General features: G+C 34.7%; 1 protein-coding gene across 5 annotated transcripts in view; it reads left to right on the top strand.

The window, feature by feature from the left end:
* The window catches only part of LOC118268977 (uncharacterized), a 99,460-nt gene that overhangs the window by 35,711 nt on the left and 38,341 nt on the right, over nt 1-25,408 (top strand). For all 5 annotated transcript variants that reach the window (XR_004783074.2, XR_004783075.2, XM_035583833.2 and 2 more), the window contains exon 2: nt 10,862-10,900. The gene's annotated coding sequence lies outside the window, so the exon portion shown is untranslated. The remainder of the gene's footprint in view (nt 1-10,861; nt 10,901-25,408) is intronic.

Raw genomic sequence — 25,408 nt, 5'->3', positions numbered from 1 at the left:
CGTCGTCTCAGAAAATACTTCGTTTTCCTAATTTGGGAAATTCTTAAAATAAATATATCACAAAAGAATGTTCCTAGAAGAACATTTCGTCCATCAAACAAAATGTGCGGGCCTTAAGTAGCGACTACTCTGTTGTTTTTACATCAACAGCGAAATGCGCCATTAATAATTTCAACACCACCGAGGAAAACATTGCTCAGCCCATAAATATCCCCCTTAATGGCAACGTCTGTAATATTTCTTCCCTCATCTACATTACTTCTGCAAAAATAACAAAATAGTGTTCGCAGATTGCCACAGCTCGATAAGCCTTGGTGGACTGCATAGAATGAGGCACTTCAGCAGTGTACCTTTGTTATCTGATGCGAGCAAAACCGAATCATAATGCGAAGGATTAAGATTGCTTTTTGTGTTAAAAGTTTTTATCTAGAAGTTCCACTGAGGTACTGATTTGTAGTCGAGATAGGCACGCGAATGATGCTCTCGGTGGCCGCAACAAGGACAGAGCTGAAATAAAACTACATATTACTACGTGAAGATAAGAAACGTCCGCCTCTTATGACTCTAGTTATTTTTATAAAGCATCATGCCCGGGTCAAACGGTAACGTTTCACAACAAAAAGTTATGACGTGTTGAAAGCAAATATTAGTTGTAACATTTTATTTATTTAGGACGCACGGGGACATAAATATGTATGGGTATTATGAAGAAATGCGACCGTTTCCCAGTGGTTATAAATCAACGACGATTACGTTCCTATCTTTCGCTAATTTGCAGTATGTTGGAAATTAAATAACAAAGTAATCTAAAGCTGCATTGATAATAAATATCTACAACATCCGCTTGGTGTTAGTCATTGTAGTTTCAATGAAATGTACATATTTGTATTGTACAAAGCTGGTCAAAATGATTAGCATTACGAACGCAAATTAGCAGTCGGGGCGCAGGATAAACACATCAGCGTGCTGTGTCCGTCAGTCGCGGCATTACATAAATACATATTTATAAACATCTTACATGGACTCAAATCGATGTAAAGTTTTCATATGCAGGAGCGGGGCTAAGGTACTGCGACCACTGCCAATGGCGTCACGTACCACCATATTAGACAAGTTTTCAATGAATTTTAATGCGCTCCAAGATGCCCCCGACTTGGGATCGACCATTCAGTGTGGTCGAGTGCGGTGATTGATCGAATGTTCAAGTAATCCGATCTAACATCGATTTAATCGGTGCTTGTTTTGTTTATTCGATATTTTATTTTATTGTGTTGTTAGTCTAATGGCTGCCGGCTAATAAGTGTGAGGTTTCGAATTCAATTTTGGGAGGTAAGCAATATTGTAAGTTTACCAATTTCATAACTGTCTTATAAAAAATACTTCATTTATTTTGTTTACCAACTTGCTTAATAATTATTTCCACTTTAGTTCTTCACAGCTCTAGAATCTTCCACAATAATTTGCTTTAGGTATCATTTTTGTATGTTATAATTAAAATCGCCAATTAGCAAGCAAAACAAGCGAACTTAATCACTTGGAGCATAATAATAGCATTCGTTCCTGTCAGCTTTGCACCCCTTAATAAAACAACTAGTAGGTAGATTGTAGACGGGAGACTCAAGATGGGAAACTAGTGACGTAGTAGTACCTATGTATATTATTGCTACACTAATATTCTGCCATTGGCTTCACTTGGGAAGAATTTAGATGAGGTCTCGCATTTAAGTGCCAATTTTTTTATGGTATAAGCCGGTTAACGAGTATACGGATCACTTGATGGTAAGCAATCGCCGCCGCCCATGGACACCTGAAACACCAGAGGCGTTACAAGTGCATTGCCGGCCTTTTAGGGGTTAGGAATTAAAGGGTTGTTGAGGAATCGGGGATTGGGAAGATTGGGAATTGGGCAAAGGACTATCGGTATAAACTTGACTGCACGGTTGGTGCGGTGGCTGGGCAACTGGCTGCCGCGCAACGGGTAGCGGGTTCGATTCCCGCACGGAGCAACTCTTTGTGTGATCCACAAATTGTTGTTTCGGGTCTGGGTGTCATGTGTATGTGAACTTGAATGTTTGTAAACGCACCCACGACACAGGAGAAAATCCTAGTGTGGGGCAACGTTTTTTAAAAAAAAAAAAAAAAAAAAAAAACACACAAAACAAGTTTACAAACAATCCAGTAATTTAAGAGTCTATTCAAAACAAACAAACAAAGTTTTGCATAAATATACAATGCAGAAGCACGTGCGTTATAAAGAAATTGTCGTAAAAACGGAATTGATTCTTTATTCTATTCTACATACGTTTCATATTCATATAACTATTATTTGAATACTAACAACAAATATTGTGATTCCGTATAACTGTAGGAACGGTTCGATGTAGAATTTATTTATATTTAATGGTAGACCTTCTAAGAATGAAACTTCTGTTGGAGTAAAGGATTGAATCGTTCTCGGAAACCACACTTACGCAGCTGATTGGTATGGCTACCATTTGGTATTTTAATGGCGGAATTTTAATTTTAGTTTACGTGTTTTTATTGATCGTGTGTAGAAGTTTGTAATGCTTATTTTGACCAAAAGATGTGCAGTTTCCTTATCAAATACCACCTAATTTATTTTTAAGCGGGGTAAATCATCCTATAACCTCTCCTGTCCTAAGCGGGGCGAGAGGAAGTGTCAGACTCTTATTGACCACTTCGTTCCTTCTCCTGTTTTTGAGCCGGAGCCCCAGTCCGGATTCCGGAGTCCAGCCCAAACCCTCTTGGTAGCCCGCAGCTCCGGATCACCTAAAAAATAATTTAGTATTCATTAAGAAATTTAATAATACCTCATTGCTTTCAAAGTAAGATTCAGTCAATATTTATCAAAAACAGACATATTATGTGACAATATTGTAAACGATAAAAGCTTTTCCAAAAACAATAACAATACACACAAGAAACATTTAAACGTTTTGTTTATATCCATTTTATAGTTTAATAACAATTTTACAGCTGGAAACAATAAGCGGCTTTTATAATAAACTGAATGTCTTAACAAAATCCATTTATTTTTAGTGACATATTGTCCTGAATACTGACCATTGTTTGACGTCGTAAAATGTTCGTGTGTGCACTTCTTAGGGTTAGCAAGCTTTAACTGCATTCCGTAAATATTCATAAGGCAATAAATACGTCGTGAGCACAGAATTGCTTGTGAACGACTGGATTACAAATACTTAACTCGACAATAATTCCGTTTTAAGTCAGTCTTACGATTCAATGATTAAATTTGCTCAAAGTAAATGTATCCGCTTGTTCCACTGAATGACAAATCAAAACATATAGGACCTTAATTCTGGAGCTCGTTCCCTTGGGGACAGCCCTACGGTGTGTATGTGTGCGTGGGTCGTGTATGCAGATACTAATTTCGCTTTCGGCGACGTCGGCGTTTAACATTTGGAACGCGGCGCGAGTTTTAATTTGTGATCAATTATGCGAGGGCTCTGTTATTTATCGTTGTTTTATTTCATTTGCCTTCTCACAGCGGCTGTGGGTGGTCCGATCACGATTTTCGGCTTGCGATGTTCACCAATAAGTTCCACTGATTGCGCCACAGAGTTAGCAACGCGATAACAAGGTCCTCGTCTACGTTGAAAGGTATAACGTCGGTTCTTAATTATAATTATCTGGCTGTGTACTCAGTACGTGCCTTCATATTTCAACAGAGATTACCCTCGTTCCATCCAAATTCGGTTAACTTCTCACATTATAAATCTAAACAGATACAAAGTTTGTTTAATACCTGAGATCGTATATCTTCCCCACACTTAGGATAATTAACCGAAGCATAAAAGGTGGGTCGAAAATGTATTTATGAGCAAAATTTCCGTGTATTAAATACTCGTGGTCCCAGTTAATTTGATCGCGATCATTAAGTATAATGGTAAACAGAATTAAATTGAATTACTTTGTGAATTATTGGCTATTTCAGCATATAGAAAGAAGTAGCTAATTTCCCTGAAGTGAAGTAATAAACCAAGGAGATGTTATGGCATCCTTAAATGTAACTCTGGAGAATTAACTTTTTGAAGGTTTCTTGACATCTTTTTACTTTTATTGTTGTTTGGTGGGATGGAGAACTGGTTTAGAGCTCTACTCGAGTATCTATAAAGCTTTCCTACTCGCTTTACTTACGGAAATTATATTTTTAATTAACGGAGCATATTTTATTATTTTGCTTAAGGCTAGTAAGATAATAATTGGTTGTAACGATGCCTCAAGGCAAACCTTCGCTGCTTTAGTTTCTAAATATTTGAGTTTGTAATTTCAAACGTTATTTTTAACATATATTTTTTTCATCTATTGGTTGTCAAGTTGGATTTAGAGAAGTTGTAGTTACGTGCTAAGCATTAATACATTGAATTAACCAATGATTAATTACCTGGTCTATCAAAACCTCATACATATTGATTTCAGAAAACCTATGAATGAGAAACTGTATCATTTTGTAAGTACTTTCTGATTGCTACGTTACATAAAACAAACACACAAACAATAAAATTGAACAAGATGTCCAACTGTTTCGAGCACATCTGTCGATTATTTCGTCAATATTTCTCCATTAGCACTATTACCGAGATCGATGCTCACCAATAAATAAACGATGCGTCAATTCTATAATCTTCTTGATCTCGTGCGTACAGCCATTTTGTTATTCCAAGCGCATCGAGCGCCCCACGACCGGTTAGCGGTAAATTGTTCCACGTAATGTGATTCTAATTGAGCAGCTAATTCCTACTGAGCATACACTGAGTTAATTAGCCATTGCCCTCACTGAGACCGCTTCTTGTATTCTACAAACCTTTTTGTTACCACTCTGTTGCCATTATGTGGCTTACTCGCCTACAGATTACATGTAGGTACTATTAGAACAAAAACTTTTATGCACAGCTAACGGTTTCAGTGTGTAAACTACCGCAGAAGGGATTTTAGTCGACTCACTACGCTAACAGTATCCGAAATAAACAATTTGTTGCGAATAAAACGGCTTTCTAAACAAAACTGAATTAAAAACAATAGCTGAATTATCTTAAATTATTTAACTGACTTGCAAAAATGAATAAATAAGCTTTAAACTGTGGCCGACGGCTTTGTGTGTTGAAATGAAAATGGCGAAACCTTTCTATATAGAAAAAGTTTTCGACATTTACCCCGAGCCGGGTGTATGTTTAATAATTACGTCTACACAACGAAATGAGAAATTGTTTAGCGTTTTAACTCGAATCAATGTCTAAATTACTTAAGTACATTTGTTACTAAAAAGCAATGAATATACAATATTGCATTTAAACGATAAAAGAGATGAGTTTCCTAATAGCTCTGTACAGATAATAAAATTTCATAGATGAAATCCTTTTGTGGCTTGATTTGTTCCGGAGACAAGGCCGTGATAAAGGCTGAACACATAATTTTTCCTCTTAGTTTATGGCTTCAAATTACGGCGATTTTATTATAGATATTGTTACCAATTATCTGTACATAATAGTTGTGGTAGACTCTCTCGTTTTCCGGTTTGTTCGAGTATAGTTCGTTCAATGAAACTAGTCACGTGCCCGATGTTATGCGCACGTTTGGCTTTGATTTGGCGAGCTCCTGCTTTTACAAGGATCGACTGCCGATTGACCTCTTTTTGGAAGATAATAATGCAACATTACCATGCATTATGTGGTGTTATAGACATAAAAAATCTTTAATACTCGATTACCACATGATAATATCATAACTTACATTCAAGTCGCACACCTATCATAATTTCATAATAATGGCGTCTGTAAAAGCGCGGGAATTTCGAACTGTCACTGTCAGTTGTCTTTGACACTAGTGATGTGCACCACTGCTTTAAAAATCGAATAAATCTAGTCTTATTAGTTGACATTTTGTAAAAACTTCTATAGCTTCTTAGCCAATTAGTAAAAAGACAGAATAATATCGTCTGCTCCACAGAATACAAATAGGTTTGTGTTTTCAACATGAGTTGACTAGCTTAGTGCACTACGTAGGAGTACGTAGGGTAAGGTAAGGTTGTAAAGTGTATAATTTTGAGGGCGCAATCGTATCTAATGAGCGGTATACCGTACATTGAAGAGTACTCGTCATATTCCCGGTGTTTTCTTGCTAGAGTGAATATATAACTTAATATACGGTATAATATAAGCTGGTTGTACACCACTAATAGGATTTTGTATACTATTTTAAATGGTGAACTTAATACTCGTTAGTAATGCTATTACTTAGGGCCATTATGTAAAATAATCGGATTCATTTCAAGCTTAGCTGGTCGGTTCGACTAAAGTTTGGGATTTATTGTTTTTTTTTTTTAAATATAATAGTTTCATTGAATCACAATGTTCTATTATAAATCAAAGTACAATTTGAAGCATTATAATGTCCTACGTAAGTAGGTACCTATTGGTAAATCATTTAGCTGAATTGTCATTGAAGATACATTCTTATCAATTCTAATTGTGTTGTAGTAGTAGGCAATTATATTTTGTTGAACATTCTTGTTTATTACACTAATGTTATAAATGTAAAAGATTGTTTGTTTGGTTTGAAGGACGAATCGCTGAAACTACTGAACGGATTTTGACGAAATTTGGTATACAGACAGGGTATGAGCTGACTTGGGTGATAGAACATTTTGACAGAAGCTAGTGAAGAAATAAATGTCTAAAACCATATTACGTAATTTACAATTGATACTGGTTAGTGGAAAAACTATTAAACTACACGTGTCTTCATAGCTGAAACGACAATATTATTATACTCACCAACTATTACGCATTTTCCCTCCTCTTTCGAGGAAAACCGAAGTACAGTAGAGTCCGTTTATAATGACATCGAAAGGAATTGACAAACACGTCATAATAAGCGGACGTCATACAAAGCGTTATGTATAAATGAAAATCTTTTTTATGTAAATATGTATGTATTAAGTATTTTAATACAGAAACATAGTATATTTGCATATGTGTAAGACCATATTAAATCAAAATCAAAATTGCAAGTAATCAGCAGATTATTATAATAACACATACAAGTGTATTTTTTATTGTAAGTAATCTGTAATTTTTGTCTGCTTTTGTTTCTTCATTTTATTGTAAAAACAGACTCTCACACTATTGTGTATAGAAGACATAGCTATAGTCAAATTATCATTTTCAATATTGCTGTGGACAATGTGGACTCACTGAGATTCAAAACAAAAACTAGGCACGTGCCGAATGTCGTCGGGAATTAACGAACATTATTGAAGGTAAAGAATCGTGCCGGTCATTATAACCGGACATAATTTATTAAAAATGGGTCATATAAAGCGGCATGTCACTGTAAGGGAAGTCATTATATCCGACTTTTTTATAAAGAATTTTATATGAAAACCAAACTTCGTCATGCAATTACGTTATAATAACCGGTTGGTCAATATAGGCGGAGTCATAATAAACGGATTCTTCTGTATTATTATATGTCTTCCTCATCAAAAAGGATGTAATAAAAGAGCAAGTTCTATAAATGGATAGATATATAATTTTCAAGATAATATTGTGTGGAAAATATATATGAATAGACTGGATTCTGAATTGGGGACATATTCTCTGGTTACATTTTTATATTTGGAAATCTGTTGATAAACTCTGGATAGTGTGGTTATAAATTCCAATAGGTACTTTAACTAAACACCTAATAATAGTATTTCTTTTATTTTATTTAAAAAAAGTTGCCCCACATTAGGATTTTCTCCTGTGTCGTGGGTATGTTTAAAAACATACAAGTTCAAATACACATGACACCCAGACCCGAAACAACAATTTGTGGATCACACAAAGAGTTGCCCCGTGCGGGAATCGAACCCGCTACACGTTGCGCGGCAGCCAGTTGTCCAGCCACCGCACTAACCGTGCAATTCGTATTAATACTTTGTCCAAAAATTGATATCCGATTGTCATCAAAAATCGGATTTTCACAATTCTCTTACAAAAATGAACCTGCTTCTACATACTTCACAGTGTAACTTACAATCATTGATCCTACACGGTAGTCACGTAATTAAATGGCTATCTAATTAGTTTGTTGCCGTGATAACGACGATTGGAACGGAGAGGTCAAAGAGCTTATACTGGAGTAATTCTCGTAATGCTTAGGTATATAAGAACTGTAATGTGCTTGGCTATGTGTTCTGAGTGAGATTAGATTATAAGTATTTACTTCTTTATGTATGTATTGGTGGGGATGGAATTGGTCTTTTGTGCCTTCTTCGCAGAATAATAACTAAGACATTATTATTGTTTCATTGATCTTTTTCTTTATGAAGTCCGTAATCGAGCACATGGGTCACTTGATGAGTTATGAGCCGGTAAACGACCAAACATGATGGTAAGTGATCACCGCTGCCCATGGACACCTGAAAAACCAGGGTCGTCACAAGTGCGTGGCCGGCCTTTTGGGGGTTAGGAATTTAAGGGTTGTTGGGAATCGGGGATTGGGAAGGGGGGTAATTGGGCCTCCTAGTGGTCATAATCACAAGTGTGAGTGCCGCATGCCAAAAGTTTCATGTTCAAAGAGGTCCAGGGCCATTTACTGGATTTACTATTTTTAATCGAAAAATTCTCAATAATAGTACGGATGCTGGAATTGGTCCAGTGTGCGGTGTGTAGAAATAGACTCATAATATACTTAAATGATGAAAAGTAAATGTTACTATGGGTTTAAGTAAAAGGATTGGCGCAGTTCGTTGTAGTATTGAATTAGCTTCAACTTTGTATTTCTAAGTTATATTTAAAGCTGAAGTATTAAGTTAGTTCAGCTTACAAAGTGAAAGATTGCGTGTTCAGTTTCTTTGGCAGAAATTAAACTAGTTTTCATTTATTTTGCAGTTTCAGTACCTAGCGTAATTTTATTGAATTTTACATTGCAACTTTAATACTCGTAATGAAATAAAGTTATAAGATAATGTACCTAGTAGACGCTTTTTGCTTGTTGTTAAATAAATAGCTAATAAATATAAATGTTTAACTTACTAAAGAAAGAAAGAAAAGTGAATTAAAAATATAAAAAAGTAATAATTTTCCTGAAGTTAGAGATATAAGTTACACGTAAATCAATGAGTTATTTAGGTATTGTTATATTGAGTTTTTTATTGAAAATATCTTCTAATCTTGCCTCAATTACAAAAAGGGTTCCTATAGCGAAATGCATCAGCTGTAAACGTGATGCTAGAAAAATCTTTAAGTCGAATTCAAAATCGTCCCTACATTAACAAATCAGATAAAAACAGTGTGGGAATCAAGAGGCCACAGCCGACCGGTTGCCGGCCGTCCTTGTAAAAAACAACGTAACAACCGGTAGCCGGTAGAGAGCCGGTTAAAAAACCGTAGCAAATGTGAATACGGTCCGAACGCGTACGGTGTAATGTTTTCTGGAATTAAAATGGATTGCCTTTGTTTTTTTTTTCTTTTAAATAATAGGGTCGGTGTTGTCTTGTCATGTATTGTCTAGTCATGCTACTAGTTAAGTGTAGTTATGATGAAAAAATGGGTTTTTGAGGGATAGGTAAATGGATATTTAGTTAGGGATAGATTGGGTGGTCTCCGGATGTTACTGTTAAGAGTTTAATATGATTGGCTATATTTTTATAATAACTATCATGTGACATACTAAATTAACTAAAAAATCACAGTATAGCTCTTTTTATCATGTGCAGTGTGTGCAGACGCGGGGACGTCGCGCAGTCTACTTTAAACTAGTAATGCCTTTCTCCACTAACGTACGTGAAGTAAACTATGATGTTTTAGTTAATGATTGGCTATAGTTTAGCATTTTCTTCTACTTCAGACTTCTGTATATCCTTATCCAAAGTTATGATTGTTTTCAAATACACGCAAGGTTTTTACAATTTTTTCGTACCTAACATTTTTAAGCCATCTATTGATGATATTAAAAATGATTACAATATCTTTTCGTACAACAAATAATACATCCTTGATACTTGTCCATAATACCATCTATTTTATTTACCGAGCCAAACAATTTCGCGTACAAATTACATTGTTCATACGCTTAATTTATTTCCTATTGAAACGTTTAATGATCTCTTCGTAAGCTCACATTGTTATATTTAATATTCAATGACGTATCAAAATTAATTAGCCAGTTAATTAAACCATAGCAATAATTACGTTTTAAGCAGAATCCCTCTCGTCAAGGGGATAGCTGGAATTCGTTAATGAATGTAACTTGATTTAAATGAATTTAAAATGTGTCCGTTTTTACTTGAATGTGAAATTTAAATGTAACTGCCTCGTTGACATTAACTGACATCGCCGTTTTTACGCGTACTTTAATTTATTATGCATTTATTTTGTTGTCGAGTATTTTCAATAATGTTGATATGTACATTAACGACATATAACAGCATTTTTCTGAACTATCATATAGGCTTCTTCTACTTATTTGGTTTGTCATAGTCTCTAAACTTGGCTGGGCTGGTTACAAATAATGGTTTAAAAGGTTCAGAGGTCTTAGTACCTACGAGTTTTCTTTTCGTTTTCGCGTTCGACGTAAACCACACTCGTTTCGATTTTGTAAAACGTAAATCAAACTCGTACTATGGGTACAGAATTATAAGAGAGTACAGCTGCCCGGGCTCTTTCAAATTTGGAGACGATAACGTTTCTTCTGATCTACAACTCCGCATACTAAATGGTAATAGAACTACGTTTATACCACATTGTCAATTAGCGTAAATAACATGTACAAGCTGTGTAAATAGACCAAAAATGTAATTCTCTTTCTAAACCATGTTTGTCTTTTGTTACAGATCATTAAGCTTCATTCGTCTCGTCGCGTCTTGGACGAAGTAAGTCGTAGAACTCTTCAGAAAATGGATTTACTTTAAATTATATACCAAACTTCTCAAGAACTTCGGTCAAATAGAAATATTTATAATAAAAACTATATCTAAGTAGTTTTAATCATATCGCTAGACAGAGACACGAATCTATGAATAATTTAACATCTGTAATTTTAGAAATGGATCTGTGATTATATTGGCTACTTTTAATAAATATATAGCATCTTTGAAGTATACGTGTTGGAATAAATCTATGCCTTCTATAATCTATAGTATTATCTATGGTCATTTCTATAAAAAGAAATACTATTTGTCTATGAATATAACCTGTGATCATCATGTTCTAGTGCAGATGTATTTTAAATTAAATTAAAGTTTTTCTGCATTTCTTATTAAATAAGGTGATTTTATTACCCCATAACAACAATGTGGTTAAAAACACAATTGATAAAGTATAATCTTGAGTAAAGCTGGTACACACGTAGAAACACAAGTCACAATTAAAACTATTTAGAACAAAATAGTTTTGATATTTATTTTCTCACGAAACAAAAGACAAAAAAGATAATTACTCGTATCTAACGTGAAGTCAACATGAGTTCACATTAACATTAACGTACGTGACGACTGCGTAAACTTCGTGAGCGCACCAATGCCAAGGTGACCGGCAAATGAATTTATCCCTTGGAACAGTTGGAACCAAACTCCTTGGCTGTACGTTTGTCACTCCGGTGACATCGCCCACGCCCCCACTCTCTAATTAGTACAGAAATAACGTCAAGAGATTTGTCAACTTCCGAACCTTTATGGCATTCCTTTGACGATACTCCGGCCAAGTTGTACGTCCTACATCTCACACAGGAACTCAAATAGATCGTTAACTGACTGTGAAATATCGTTTTGAACTTTAGGGTGGTCCATGTTAATACCTCATATTATTTAGTTACATCGCCAGAACAAATTAATCTTGATTGTCGAATCAAGTTCTCGTCTACGAAGTTTTGTTGCCCAAACTTTGTTGATGGAAAAAGTTTAAATATACCTAAGTGCTTTGTTTTTAGAATCAAATTGTTGCCAATAGTTTATCTAAATTGCTTTTCGTAACGCTTAGTCTTTGTCATTCGCTTACATTAAAATTTATTCTAAAACTAATTATTTTACAGTATTTAACTGAATTTTATCCAAATTAATCAATTGGATTTAGTTAAATAACAACGCTTTAATACAGTTAAATACATTTGTTGTTCATAAATTTCAAACTTACTAAAACTTTTACTCCGACTCGAATTCAGTTCAACCGTTTACATTCGCATTATTCAAAATTTTAACAAGAAGAAGGGGTTATACAAAAATGATAAAACTAAGTTTCCCAACGTCAATATTACCGAGAGAAATTAATCTGAAGCTAAAAGGGAGCCCTCGAAAGTTATCTGAGGAAGCTGGAGCGAGGCATGACCTCACAATCAAATGTCAAACAAAGTTTTATCAGCGCAAAGTTGACAAATAAATCCGCCGTCCCGCAAGAGAACTTTTCTCATAGTCGACGCGACGAGACGTGATCCCCCGACTATATCAACCTCTTCATGTTCACGGCTCTCATATATTTTTTGTTGCTGCTATAATAGCTGCAATTTCCACAATTGCACAAAATTGTTTTTTGGTAACGAGCAAACAAAGGAACTAACACGCTAAGGTCCTTATTGTACATTCAATTATGTTTAAGAACACGTCATCTTTGTCGTTTCAATAATTGAGTCTCTTGTCTGTGGAGCACGCACGGCGCGTGGGGCAGCCGTGTCACGCGACTAATCCGAACTCCCATAAAATCTGTAAGACTCGAGACCTCACTCGGGGCGTCGAATGAGAAACGACTGACAAGCACGCCCACCTTGTCTCCTGTGACAACGTATTCCCGAGATTTTCTCACTTATTATTTGTTCAATTTCTTTTTGTGAAATCCCCTCGTGTATCCTGCTCAGTCTGAATTTTACAAGGATCGATTACTTGCTTTTTAAAAACGAATTTCTTTCCTTTATTTTTGTTGTTTGAAAGTGTAGTCTAAAACTAATCTCAGTAATATAAAACTTCGATTTAATGAACGCAAACAAGTTCGACGAAAATAGAAAAGGTATTTGAAGAAGTTGGAACAAACAAGAATATTCTTATTTGTACGGAAAGACATGGAGATGTCAAGAATCCAAAGTTGAAACATACTCGTGGCACCCTTCCGAACCGCTCCCTAATGAGCCAATAAGCAACTCTGGTCGCATAGAAGAGTCAGTAAACAGTAACTTTTACAAGTTTCGTGTTACATTTTGAAGAGTTCATTACTTTGTATTATTTAAACTCGAGTTAAGTGTGCTTAAACAGCTGTCATTTGTCAAGTGCTGGCCAAAAGTGATGGATGGCACGGGCGTTTCCGTTCGACTTTTAAAACTGGGGACTGTTGTAATGGGCCAGTATTGTTATTTCAGTCGTCGGAAACGTAACGAACTAACGTATGGGAATGTTAAAAGTGACGGAGCACATATATTTTATAAGCGTCCATTTGTCTGGAGGCGCATGTGTGTCCGCCCTGCGCGCTGAAATATTTACGAGCTATTAGCGCAACAAGAACAAATACGCACTCGAGATGCGTCTCGGAAGCCGGATCACAGGCGTCTTTTAGCGCATCACTGATTTAACACCACTACAGAATTAAGCCTAAGTAATTAATGTCGCATCTCCCGCTATATTCGGACCTTTGAAGTCAAAACATATATCTGTTAATTATTTTATGTTAAATGGCGCGTTATTGATCTTCACATTGAAACAGGACTATCAAAGGCGTCCATTGTGGTACAAGGTAAACATCGGTACTAGGATTACACGACGCATTTTTCTTCCATTATTTTACTGTTAAGCTTAAAAATAGAAAGCTATTGTATATTTACTAACTAATAAATTAAACTAGAAATATCACGTTTCAATACCTAAACAAAAAAAAAATGCCCATAATTGTGTTGAAAATGTGTAGAGAGGGAGCAATGGGCATTCGCATGTCCAATCCCGCATACAGGAGGTCTTTGGAAAATTATAATTACCTGCTTTAATTAAACTATTTGAACTATTTTTAATTACAGAAGATTCAAAAAGAAAGGTTTACGACGAGAAATTCAAAGATTTGATATTACGAGCCATAGAAGAGGTATCTGCTGATAAATATAAATATAAGCCTTTATGGGTTATAACTAATTTAAGATAAGTCGTGATATATTTAAGATGTCTTTTTTTGTTGATATTACGTATATTTTTGGAGTCTATTATAGATGTTAAGTGTTTTACAGGCCATGCCCAAGCCTCCCACCGGGTGTGCCCATATCTCCCTACCATAGGGAGCCTTGGGCACTTTTGACTTAATTTTTTAATTACCTTCTAATTAGGAGACTGATTATTATTATAAGAAAGTTCTTTATAAGATATCTAGCCAAAAGTATGGAGCAATAGGAAGTGGCAATAAATGTAGATTATCTACAAAATCTGACATTTTATGCATTAAATTGTGAAAAAGTGCCCATCCCTCCCCTACCTCCCTTACTAGGATTACACGACGCATTTTTCTTCCATTATTTTACTGTTAAGCTTAAAAATAGAAAGCTAGAAATATCCGTCCGTTGGGCTTTTCCCGGGAGAGGGACATTTTCAAAGAAAAACTGTGCATGTTCGACGTAAAAGCTTATTTGCTTTTCAATCCTCGCAACAAATGTGAGTGGGTCCGAATTAATCCCTGACGCCTTATTAAGGGTGATGTACGGCCAGTATCAACGCAGTAAGTAATTCAATTTCACGATGAAAATCTGTTTAATGAGCCTAAGCTAATGTGTCCACCGTTAACAAATAAAGGCGCAGCGCGCTGACAAATTGCTTAATTTTATTAAGTGGCCGTTCACTTGGCCGGAGTGCAGTGTTTGCTCGCTAGGACATTTACAGCTCCGCGCGACCCTCGCTCTATCCGCGGTTCATAATGTACAAATTCACTGAACTGCTATATTAGCCGACTGCGACAAAGAAACGGTAATGGACCCTCATATATATGCTAATAAACTTTCCAAATGCGTTTTAAATTAAAATAATCCCGAATTTATATGTAAATTTGTGACCGCACTTTGTCCTTCGCGGCTTCTCGTTCCGAAATCGATTACATTACACGGATTCGAGCTTAGATCCGAGCCAGATAAGTTTAATGAAGGGTTTTACTAAAACGAAGATCCTCTAGTACAATCCACTCGATTGGTGATTCTATCGGCTCTCTCGATTTACTTTTAGCTAATACGAACTACGAAATATAATTGTTGTAACGTCTTAAATATTTGTTTTTATCATCATCGCGTTTTATGTTCGCCTGTCGGCACAAATGTAATTCCTTTACAGATAGTATTAACGATGTTTTTATTTAGTGTTCCATTAAGCATTCCAGTATTATCTTAATTTTTATGTGGTTAACCTTTTAGTCGCGTATTATCTTATATTATAAAAGCTCAATGCTGGTTATGAGACCACCCGTACATTCCGACTAGTTTCGATCTAGATGTGTTCGTATCCCCCTTATGTCAGCCCAATTAGTCATGATTAAGTTAAATTTATAGGTTTGTTTAATGGTCCATTAAGGAACTCACTAGGATCTAACGACTTCTTATTGTGCTGCAACAATTCCATAAAATACTTTCGTCCAATTAAACAAGACGTTGATATTTGATCCCAATACGTTGATGTCACTCTCTATTAGAGTTTATTACTTAAAAGTAATTGTATCAGAAATATGGCTGGCAACACGAAGCCCTTATCCCGTAAATCACTAAAGACGTAACATTAAAAGAGGGAGGTGTGTTTTATATTTTTCTCAAAGAGAAAATGTTTAAGCTTAATTTGAGCAGACATTCAGTAAGGTTTCATTTCGTTTAGAACGTGAAGTGGGGCGTTTTGTTTGACATATTGCACATTTCGCCACGCTCGCCTCTATCTGTACGCCGTACGCGGATGGTATCTTGGTACATTTTCAAATGTTACGTTTTTGTATCAAATAACAAAACACGCGATCTCAGGCTTTTATTCTGAAGTTGAGCTCTTTGTGTTTCAAGGAAAACGTTGTTATTTAGTTCAAGTACCACGAACGAGTACATTTGTTGGTATTAATTAAATAAAGGTGGCACGTTTTCTCTTTGATTGTGTTCTGCTTTTACTGTACCAAATAAGCGTTTACAGTATTAAAGTGTACATTTAAAAACATAGATTAGTATTATTTTATACCTTTTAGATTAATAGGCATATTTCATGAGCGTACAATTTTCTATCTTAATCTCTAATGAGGTAAGTAACCTTTTGTATGGCAAGAAATTTATTTTATGACCTTTTCACATTTGAATATTGTTTACACAGCATAGCAATGTAACACTGAAAGCTAAAATATGTGATATTTATACCTAGCGCTGTTTCAAGGCAAAGTTATTTTGACAGGTCATTTTATAAAGTTCTAAGCCTTTATTTAGACGCGTAGCAGATTAATGTTTAGTCTTTATAACAAATATGTGTTATAAACGAATATTATATTAGCCACGTAAATGTTGACATTTGAAAATATGATAGTGCTGAGCTCCTTATGTATTTCATGATAAATGGATTTCAATTTGTACCGCGACAGCTATTGAGGAAAGTTTTCGGTAAGGAATGCTTATGTTTAGAATGCACGCAATGACCGGATTTAGTTTTGACTTTAATTCTATGGGAAGCTATTGAGATTAAGTGGATATGTTTAATTTCCTTAATTGTTTGTAGGATAATCTTCTATGTTATTTTGTGTGTTAAGTCGTAGTAAGGTGAAAAATATTTTACACACGTATCTTTTATTGTAGGAGTGTTTTGCAAATACGTAATGATATTATATGCAACGTCAACGGGGTAGGAAGAAGTGAACATTACTGTTAAATTTCACCATTTGTGTTATAAGTCCGTAAGGTAAATATACCTACTTCTGTAGAAAAATACATTTATTTTAACAAACAGGAGATCTAAGCTACTCTATGGAGAATTAATCACATCTATCGAACATAAGTATTGGATATAGCAACATACCACGATTATGTTTTATGTTATTCGAGCCACAGTAATATGACGTCACAACGTGACTGACAACTTAATGATCGTTTTAATTGCAGTTAGTTCAGCGGTTCTGGTGGTACTAACTCGTATTTGCCTAAAATGTTGATAAATTACATGAACCACGTCATGCATAGTTATGTACGTGGTTACCTTTTTTGTAGGGGGAAAGTCATCCAATGATTTCCCCGCCTTGAGCGAGGTAAGAGGAATTATCAGACTCTTAGTGCAGTAATCCTGCTTTTCGAGTCGGAGCCCCGGTAACCCGCTAGACAGTCCCCATCTGTTCTGGTTTGATGGTGGTCTGATATAGTTACCTGGTTAGTAATAAATGTGCTTATTGTATGGTACATAATTCGATAGTGAGATACAAAAAATTCTCAGTTTTTATGTGATTATGATAGGCCTGATGGTGATGATTACAAATGTAGATGTAATCGATAAAACCTTCCAGATACCTATAGCTTTAGTTCTTGCTGATCAAACTAAAAATATCTAAAATTTTCTCCTTTGCACTTTTTTGCAAAATCCATTAAAACTTTCTTTAAAAAGCAAAAATAGAAATGGCAGTCATAAATTGTAGAAATTTAAGTGTCGTTTATTTATAGGTAGGAGGGTGGCTAGACACGGAATGGAACCTTGGGCTTCATTAATCACCTCCCTTAATACCCGGGGTTAAACGAATATGTTAAACCAGCAGAAACCAAGATGGCGAGATGCCATTGACTTTTACATTACCAAATGTTAGCATAATTCTGATTCAGTGAATGACATGAGACAGATATTAATAGATTATGCTCTGTTAAAGGTACTTTGACTTGGAGCGTTAACTTTTCTTCTATTTTGGGGAAAGTCAGAAATGTATGTATTATGGATTGACTATCAACACCCAATTTGTATGCCAGTGAGACATTACTAGACTTATAGATACGAATAATTAACTAGTTACTTCTGCGCGGTTTCAGGCACTCTGCTCATCTCCTTTTGATAGTAGTATTATGTTTTAAAACCTAAAACCTTCTTCGATAAATGGACTATACAACACAAAAACAATTATTCAGATCGGACCAGTAGTTCTGGATACTAGCACTTTCAAACAAGTAAACTAAGATACTCTTCAGTATTATTTTATAAAAAAAAGTGTCAATTTACCAATCACTCAATCAATTAATCAATCAGAATCAAAACTAAGTACGTATGGATAAAATTTCTGAAATCTAAACGCCCAATAATATTTTACCCGACCCGGAAATCGTTCTTAACGTTCACGACTGTTCGATCAATGAAGCAGATGTTGCCATAATCCTGATTTAGTGGAATGACATGAGTCGGAAATAAATCGTACCTATACCCCTGACTCCGAAGGTCACTCCGAACGAACATAATTTATGTAAGCACTCCTATGTGAGGACTTGGTATTTGGTAGCCAATTTGTTATCGCATAGAACAATCTTTATTAAGAATTTATTATTTCCTAGAATACCAATTTTGAATTTGAATGTTGAATGTAGATAAGTCTGTTATTTATAGGTGTTTAATAAAATTCTAGTAGGTAGTCTACCTAATAGGCTTGTGTGCTTACTTCTATTTTTAGAAGCAAATTATAAATGTAAATGTTTGAATGGAGAGAAATATTATTGTTTTAGCTATAAAATATAAATCTCTTTTGTGTTTTAAAAAATATATTTCAATTTGTTTCTTAAAAAAATATTGTGACCAATGTCAAGTTCCATAAACAAAACTATATAACTAGCACAGATAACACAAAACAATAAAAGAGTATTTATTTCGGTGCACCACAAACAAATCAGGAACGCAACGATAATTAAATTCAAAATAAGAACACGCTAAAACATTATTCATTAAAACAAATGAACGGAACACGACCGTTGACACATCGCAGCCGGGTCGCTGATCGCTAACAAATAATGAGTAATATTAACTACTGCTCGCATTGTGTTACGAAAACCAACAACCAGTTGTTAATCATACGTAATCTTCGATCTAAATCTACTGCAACGTTAGATCATAATTAATGCGCAGTGAGACGTCGGGCTCAGGAAGCGTTTTGTCCGTATCTCGACCACCATCAGTTGTAACCACCGTCAAATGTATTTAAGCACCCTTAATTACCCCGAAAGCATCGAAAATGGTACAAAAATAGTAGCTATGATCATTAAGGTTGTTATCGATCCATCTCGTGTGGAAATTAAATAGAATTGCCGATGGGTTGGGCAGACAGGATGGAATAGAATATGGTAGGAAACGTGGCAGAAAGTTAATTTTTAACGATACTAATTTATATAAAAGGAACTTATAAACAGTGAGTTTCAATGAGCATAGAATGTTAATTGATTTGTAAGAAAATGCACATCTATCTACGCATTTGTCGTTCCATTATCTCTACGTATTTCACAAGATATGGGAGTGACAATAAGTATGTGTGTTCCATCTTAGAGAACAAACTAAAAGTCCCTCTTGTGCCCTTTAATTAAACTTACTGGCACAAGGCCCCCATGTCCGTGAAAGTGGAACAAACGACGTTCATGATGCGAGTAAAAACATACTCCTACCGTAGAAACATACATAGCATCTATATCATTATATTCCCCATACAATATCTTTCGCAAAGAACGTTTTACTACAAAATATTAAAATCATTCACTTCAACAATATCACAATAAATATTTTTGATGTACCAAAATCGTCTTTGAACATCTCAAGTGATCATAAACATCAATGAAATACACTACACGCTAAGCATATTGTCCAAATTGACAGATTCTTTGAATGAACGTGCAGAATTGTATTTCTTCACATCAAAGCGTGGTACAAAAGTGCTGTAGTAGGATTCTTTATAAGCTGATAGTCTCTGCGTCTCAAGTTTTTGCTTTACTGTGAGGATTCCCCCTCGCGTTTGACCCTTCAGTCTTACTCCGTTGCTACCCCTCCGTCAGGGGTTGTAAATCATAATTTATTTCATAAGAACACAAAGAAATTTCTTAAATAAACAAACTCATAGACGCAATTTAAAACAATTACTGTCTGAGATTTCATTTTAAATTATGCTATCATTATTTTGAATGAAAGATGATTTTAACGTGTATTTTGTTAAAGTATAAACATTTGAATTTGTTTTGGTATTTTCCGGTACGTTTTTCCGTCCGACTCCTACGTATTTTTCGTTGGTTATCAGGTTACTGGCTGGTTGAATAACACAAATACCTAGTTGTTATAATTTTCTTAAACTAGTCAGTATTTCATTAATACAAATGAAAATTCGGTTTATTCATTTTCAGATACGTATAAATTGAACCCGTTTAAGTACAGAGTTACAGAAGCTATATGTATATGTACACAAACACACGTTCAGACGTGTGGTTGCTCAATAATAAATACATTATCCGATCTGCAAATAGAATTGAATCATGCTCAGAAACTCAGTGATAGTTCTCATTGGAGTTACTGTGCTAACGAGGCAGGACTAATAATACGAAATACATGTATTCTAATACAGACGTACCTATGTCATTGTATATTTATTGCCTCCAAACTGACTCCTAGTCAAGTACTTTATCATAGTAAAACAATAAATAAACAAACAATTTTATAAAAACAACACAGAAAATTGCACTTAACTCCATAAAGAAACAAGTAGATATTTCAATAACACGACAAAGTAAACTTTGCAGGGTCGGATCCAATCCATCAATATACGTGTTTGAAGTAATTTTTTTTCTTCTATTTTTATAAAGAGTGATGTACGCATGTCAATATAGAAATATGCACGGAACCAACGCATTTCGTATCTCTAACATTTCTCGAATTGAGCTGAACGTGAGCTGGGTGACAAATTTGTTCGCGCACACATTTTCCTCAAGAAGGGATGTGGAGGAAATTTCCTTAAAAAGGAAACTTTTTTGTATAAGTTCATTATAAGGTATGCAAGGAGATTTTTTTCTGTAAGTTTTGTGGAACAATGTTTTCGAAATTCAATGGAAGTTAGGACGATATGCACCAGATTTCGTAAAAATTACTTGAAATTTAGAAAAATGTTTTTGGCGCAAACCTTATATTATAACATAGATTATTACTCAGCGTAAACATTCGACATAAACACGTTAACGTTTTAAAAACCATTCACGCGATATTTTTGCATTACAACGATACTTAGTACTACGAAATCATAAAAGGTTTATATCGTTCAACCTACTTTATCCACCACCGAAAAACACCACAAAAAGGGCAATAAAATTAGACTAGTAAATTGGCATGTAACTGTCAAAAAGTGTCAACACTTTACAATGGGAATACTTTTATGTATGGGAAACGTCTGAGCTTATTATCCTTATTTGATACTTCATTCTGAATGGTCCCTTACCTCAGTGGTATCCATCTCACGAAATGCCTATGGTTTTCCAAGAAACTTTATCCATATGAAAAACTTATAAGAGATATGTGGACAGAATTTCAAGTCAACGGAATATTTGGAACGATATTTACATAGGATCGACAACCTTAGCAATATGTCAAATATACATATAGAGAAAATTTTTCTTTCTTATAAATATATTGTTGCTATTTGGGTCTCTTATCCATCTTATCTCTGGCTAGCAAATAATGTATGTTAGAAAAAGCTGATTAGGGCTTACACGAATTACTTAGGTACTCGTAAACATTACGGTAATAATAATAGGTCTGCTGGATAAGACAGTAAAAAGCCCTAAGGTTTTACTTTCTTTGATACCATTAGCCTATATCAAAAGTAGTGTCTAATTATAACCTAGACTTCAATTCTCTTACTCACAAACTACGTCATAACACTGAATACTGTAATCAATGTGGTTGGTAGAGCTGGGTGGTTCCAAAAATAGGGATGATGACGGGGTATGATAAATAAAAAATCTATTTAGTCCGTCAGTTAGGTAATAAAAAATATTAGACACGTATTTTTTATTTTGTCAAACGAATCAAAGTTTAGGAGTGAGAGCAAATACGTAATTTCTACGTATAAAACATACCTTGAGTGATGAGTGAGTGACGTCAAACGATATTTCAAATCTATACCTATATTTTCGAAATTATTTGTTTTCGTAAGAGAATAAAAAATACATGTCCAATGTTTTAAAATAATCTACAAAACGGACATTGAAATACTTACATACAAATTAGTGATATGCCCTATTCGCAATTATTTCAAATTCCCGATTATGTACCTATAAAGATTACCTACCTACAGTTAAGTAGGGCTATGTACATTTCATAAGCAAAATAACATTTTATATAGAGCTAACTGAGACCGGTATATGATTTACTTAACATAAACACACCACATGATTCAATATAGAACATAAAACAAAACCAAATTTTAGAATTCATTTGTTTATTAAGCGTCAAAGGAATCCTTACCGGGGGCGAAAAAACTCGGATGTGAGAAATAATAATTCGCTTTTTATTTTGTTTCGTCATTGCGAACTGTTCAAAGGCTGGAGTACTTTCAATGGTGGATGAGTGCCTCATATACTATATTATTGGCTCACAGAATCGTGGGGGAATGTAAAATGAGGTCGCGATTTATCGGTACACAGCTTTGCATGCCTTAGGTACGTACAGATAAAGCCACTTAGTCATTCATGAATCATTTATAATAAATACCTAAGCTTTAAGGATAAGTGTTTTATGCTTAATGGTAATTCTTTGAATTAATGTTCGTGTGAATCAGTTTTATTGGTTTGAAAGTTACTTTTACTTTAAATATGGTTTAGACAGTTATTTTTTTTATGAGGTTAAAAGTTAATTTTATTATAACTTTCGTGAGACAAACTAAATTAGCGTATGTCGCTGATGCTCATATTCTTGAAACTAGTCGAGTTCTCCGTCAAACAGTTAGGTACGTGAAAGCCGATAACATCATAATTGAGGTTAAAATGTTTGTAAAACTACTTTTCAGATAGTTAAGACACATCGTATGACATATGAAAGATACTGATCTTCCTGTACTGTATTTAATTTTTGCACACTTTAAAGTGATTAGTACTGGCAGATTTACAAACACTATTACTTAAAATTACATTTTCCAAAGTAAATCATATTGAACCTCTATTTGCTTACCAACTTGACGTGGTAACTCGAATAGTTTCAAGCCTTGATAGGGTCCATACTCGTGAATAACATGAACTTAGCGTAGCGCAACCAACAGGTCAGCAGTTTCTAAAATAATACAGATTAAGTACCTAAACATAAGATACAATAACCTTCTTTAATAACAATAAATAATATCAGCTCTATTAATAATATAGTACAGTCTCCGCTTCATAAATAACGATTGATATTTTTTATAAATATTCAATTAACTACCAACTATCAATTACAATTGGAGTAGCCATGTTTTTTGTTGAGAAAATATATTGTATTAAAAGAACGTAGTAACCGGATCGATATCGTAATAACTGAGTTACGCGGTATCAATTTTCGATAGGAATTCGATATTAGGACGTAGACTGGAAGAATGATCCGTGTATGGCAATAGACTCGCTCTTTATCAGGAGTTAATAATGTTAACTTTTTATATACCTACAACAACCTACAATAGAACCTACTTCTTTTTCTTCTCCTCTTATAATAATATCTTCAGATTGATTTCGTTTCGAAATCCAATACAGTCATTCATGTCCCTAGGACGCGCCGGTTTAGTGTTCCTGTGTTTTCATGGTTGTATCTACTGTAGATCCTGACTTACAGGAGTTGCAACGGTATGGGAGGTTATGGTGGGTTTGTCCCATAAAAAAGTACATACAACAGAAGAGACAAACAGACATAAGGTCTTAATTTATTTATTACTCTCGTAACTGTTTGACGAAGAACTCGACTAGTTTCACACCACGTTAGAGGCTCATATTCATGAGCAAGCACTCCGCGTCACACATAAGGTCTATCTAAAGGGAAACAACCATTGCCTATGTCCACCTGCAACTCATTAAAACCTCATAATCAATATTGCATTTAAAATAATATGTAGCGCTATGCACATCTATCTACCATTGACTATCATAAAAATAATAAAAACGTGTTAAAAATTACGCAGTTTTATAATGAAACTCAATAATTATCGAAACATTAACATACTTTATTATTGACTTTAATAGAGTGGAATTTTCCGTGGCCTGCATAATGCGTGACAGACGTGTCAACGCCGTGACAGTCACTATCACGTGTCACCGACATTTCCGTGCGTAAAATCCGTAACAAAATTTCCGTATACACGAAACATTGCGGAAAATTCCGATATGATGTATGTATTGGAGAAATGTGTACGTGAATTATTATAGTAGATGTGTTATCAGTCGAGATATCATAAGTACTAAATTTGAGTTGTTGGCTGAGTCGGGTAAAGTATTATTGAGTTAATTGGTTATTCATTTTTCTATAAAGCACGGGTAGGTAGTATAGGACTATTGACTTATTCAGCCTCAATTTCATGAGAATTTTAGTTTAAAAGTTACTTATGTGGTACCTTGCTAATTACTTATAACATATTTTAATATGTGCTTACTCCTTTCCTTAAAGGGGAATAAAAGACGTAATGATATGCTACATAGGTAACGAAAATTATGACAACAATTTACATACATCAGGACTAACGTGGATAAGAATAATTGAAACGAAACGAGTGACATTACGTTTCGTATCACGGTGTAAAGATTACGGCTAGCTTTATACAGTAATAAATACCAATATTTCCCCTTACTTCTTTACATTTACACCATAATATTGCGTATTTTATTATCATGATCCACTACATTATGCATGCCACCTGTTATTTGAGAAGTTATCGCAGTCAATTTATTGGGAAAAGGTAATGTCCACAGTTATTTAACGTTTGTTGTGACGGGCAGATAGTTTAAAACGTAAGTTAATTTGTAATTTTGATCAACACTTAATAAATATCACGTTTAGAGACAAGATGTAAATGAAATTAGAATCAATGTACGATTTATTGAATTACATGACAAGTTTGAATTATTTATTGAAATGTATTCCGAGTTTAACATGAGGCCTGGTATTTGTTACCGTTGTTTTTCTAGACCAATAACTATATTGATTTTTAATTTTTGTCTGCCTGTCTGTTTATTCTGTCTAATCTCTGAAATGGCTGGACCGATTTTGACGATACTTTTATTGGCAGGTAGCTGAGGCACTAAGAAGTAACTTAGGCTAATAATATTGTAACACAATAAAGTTGTCCTAAAAACACTGACGTGGTTGCGCAAAAAGCTGCGGCCATCGGCTTTTTTTAAGGGAGGGAAATCATTCAATGCCTTCTTTCGCCAGGGCGAGGCGAGAGGGAGTGTCAGACTCTTAGTCACAATATAAAACTAAGTA

The sequence above is a fragment of the Spodoptera frugiperda genome, chromosome 2 (genome assembly GCF_023101765.2).
Source record: "Spodoptera frugiperda isolate SF20-4 chromosome 2, AGI-APGP_CSIRO_Sfru_2.0, whole genome shotgun sequence".
Lineage (NCBI taxonomy): Eukaryota > Metazoa > Arthropoda > Insecta > Lepidoptera > Noctuidae > Spodoptera > Spodoptera frugiperda.
The sequence above is the reverse complement of the archived record's forward strand: the minus strand, read 5'-3'. Positions and strand labels throughout refer to the sequence as shown.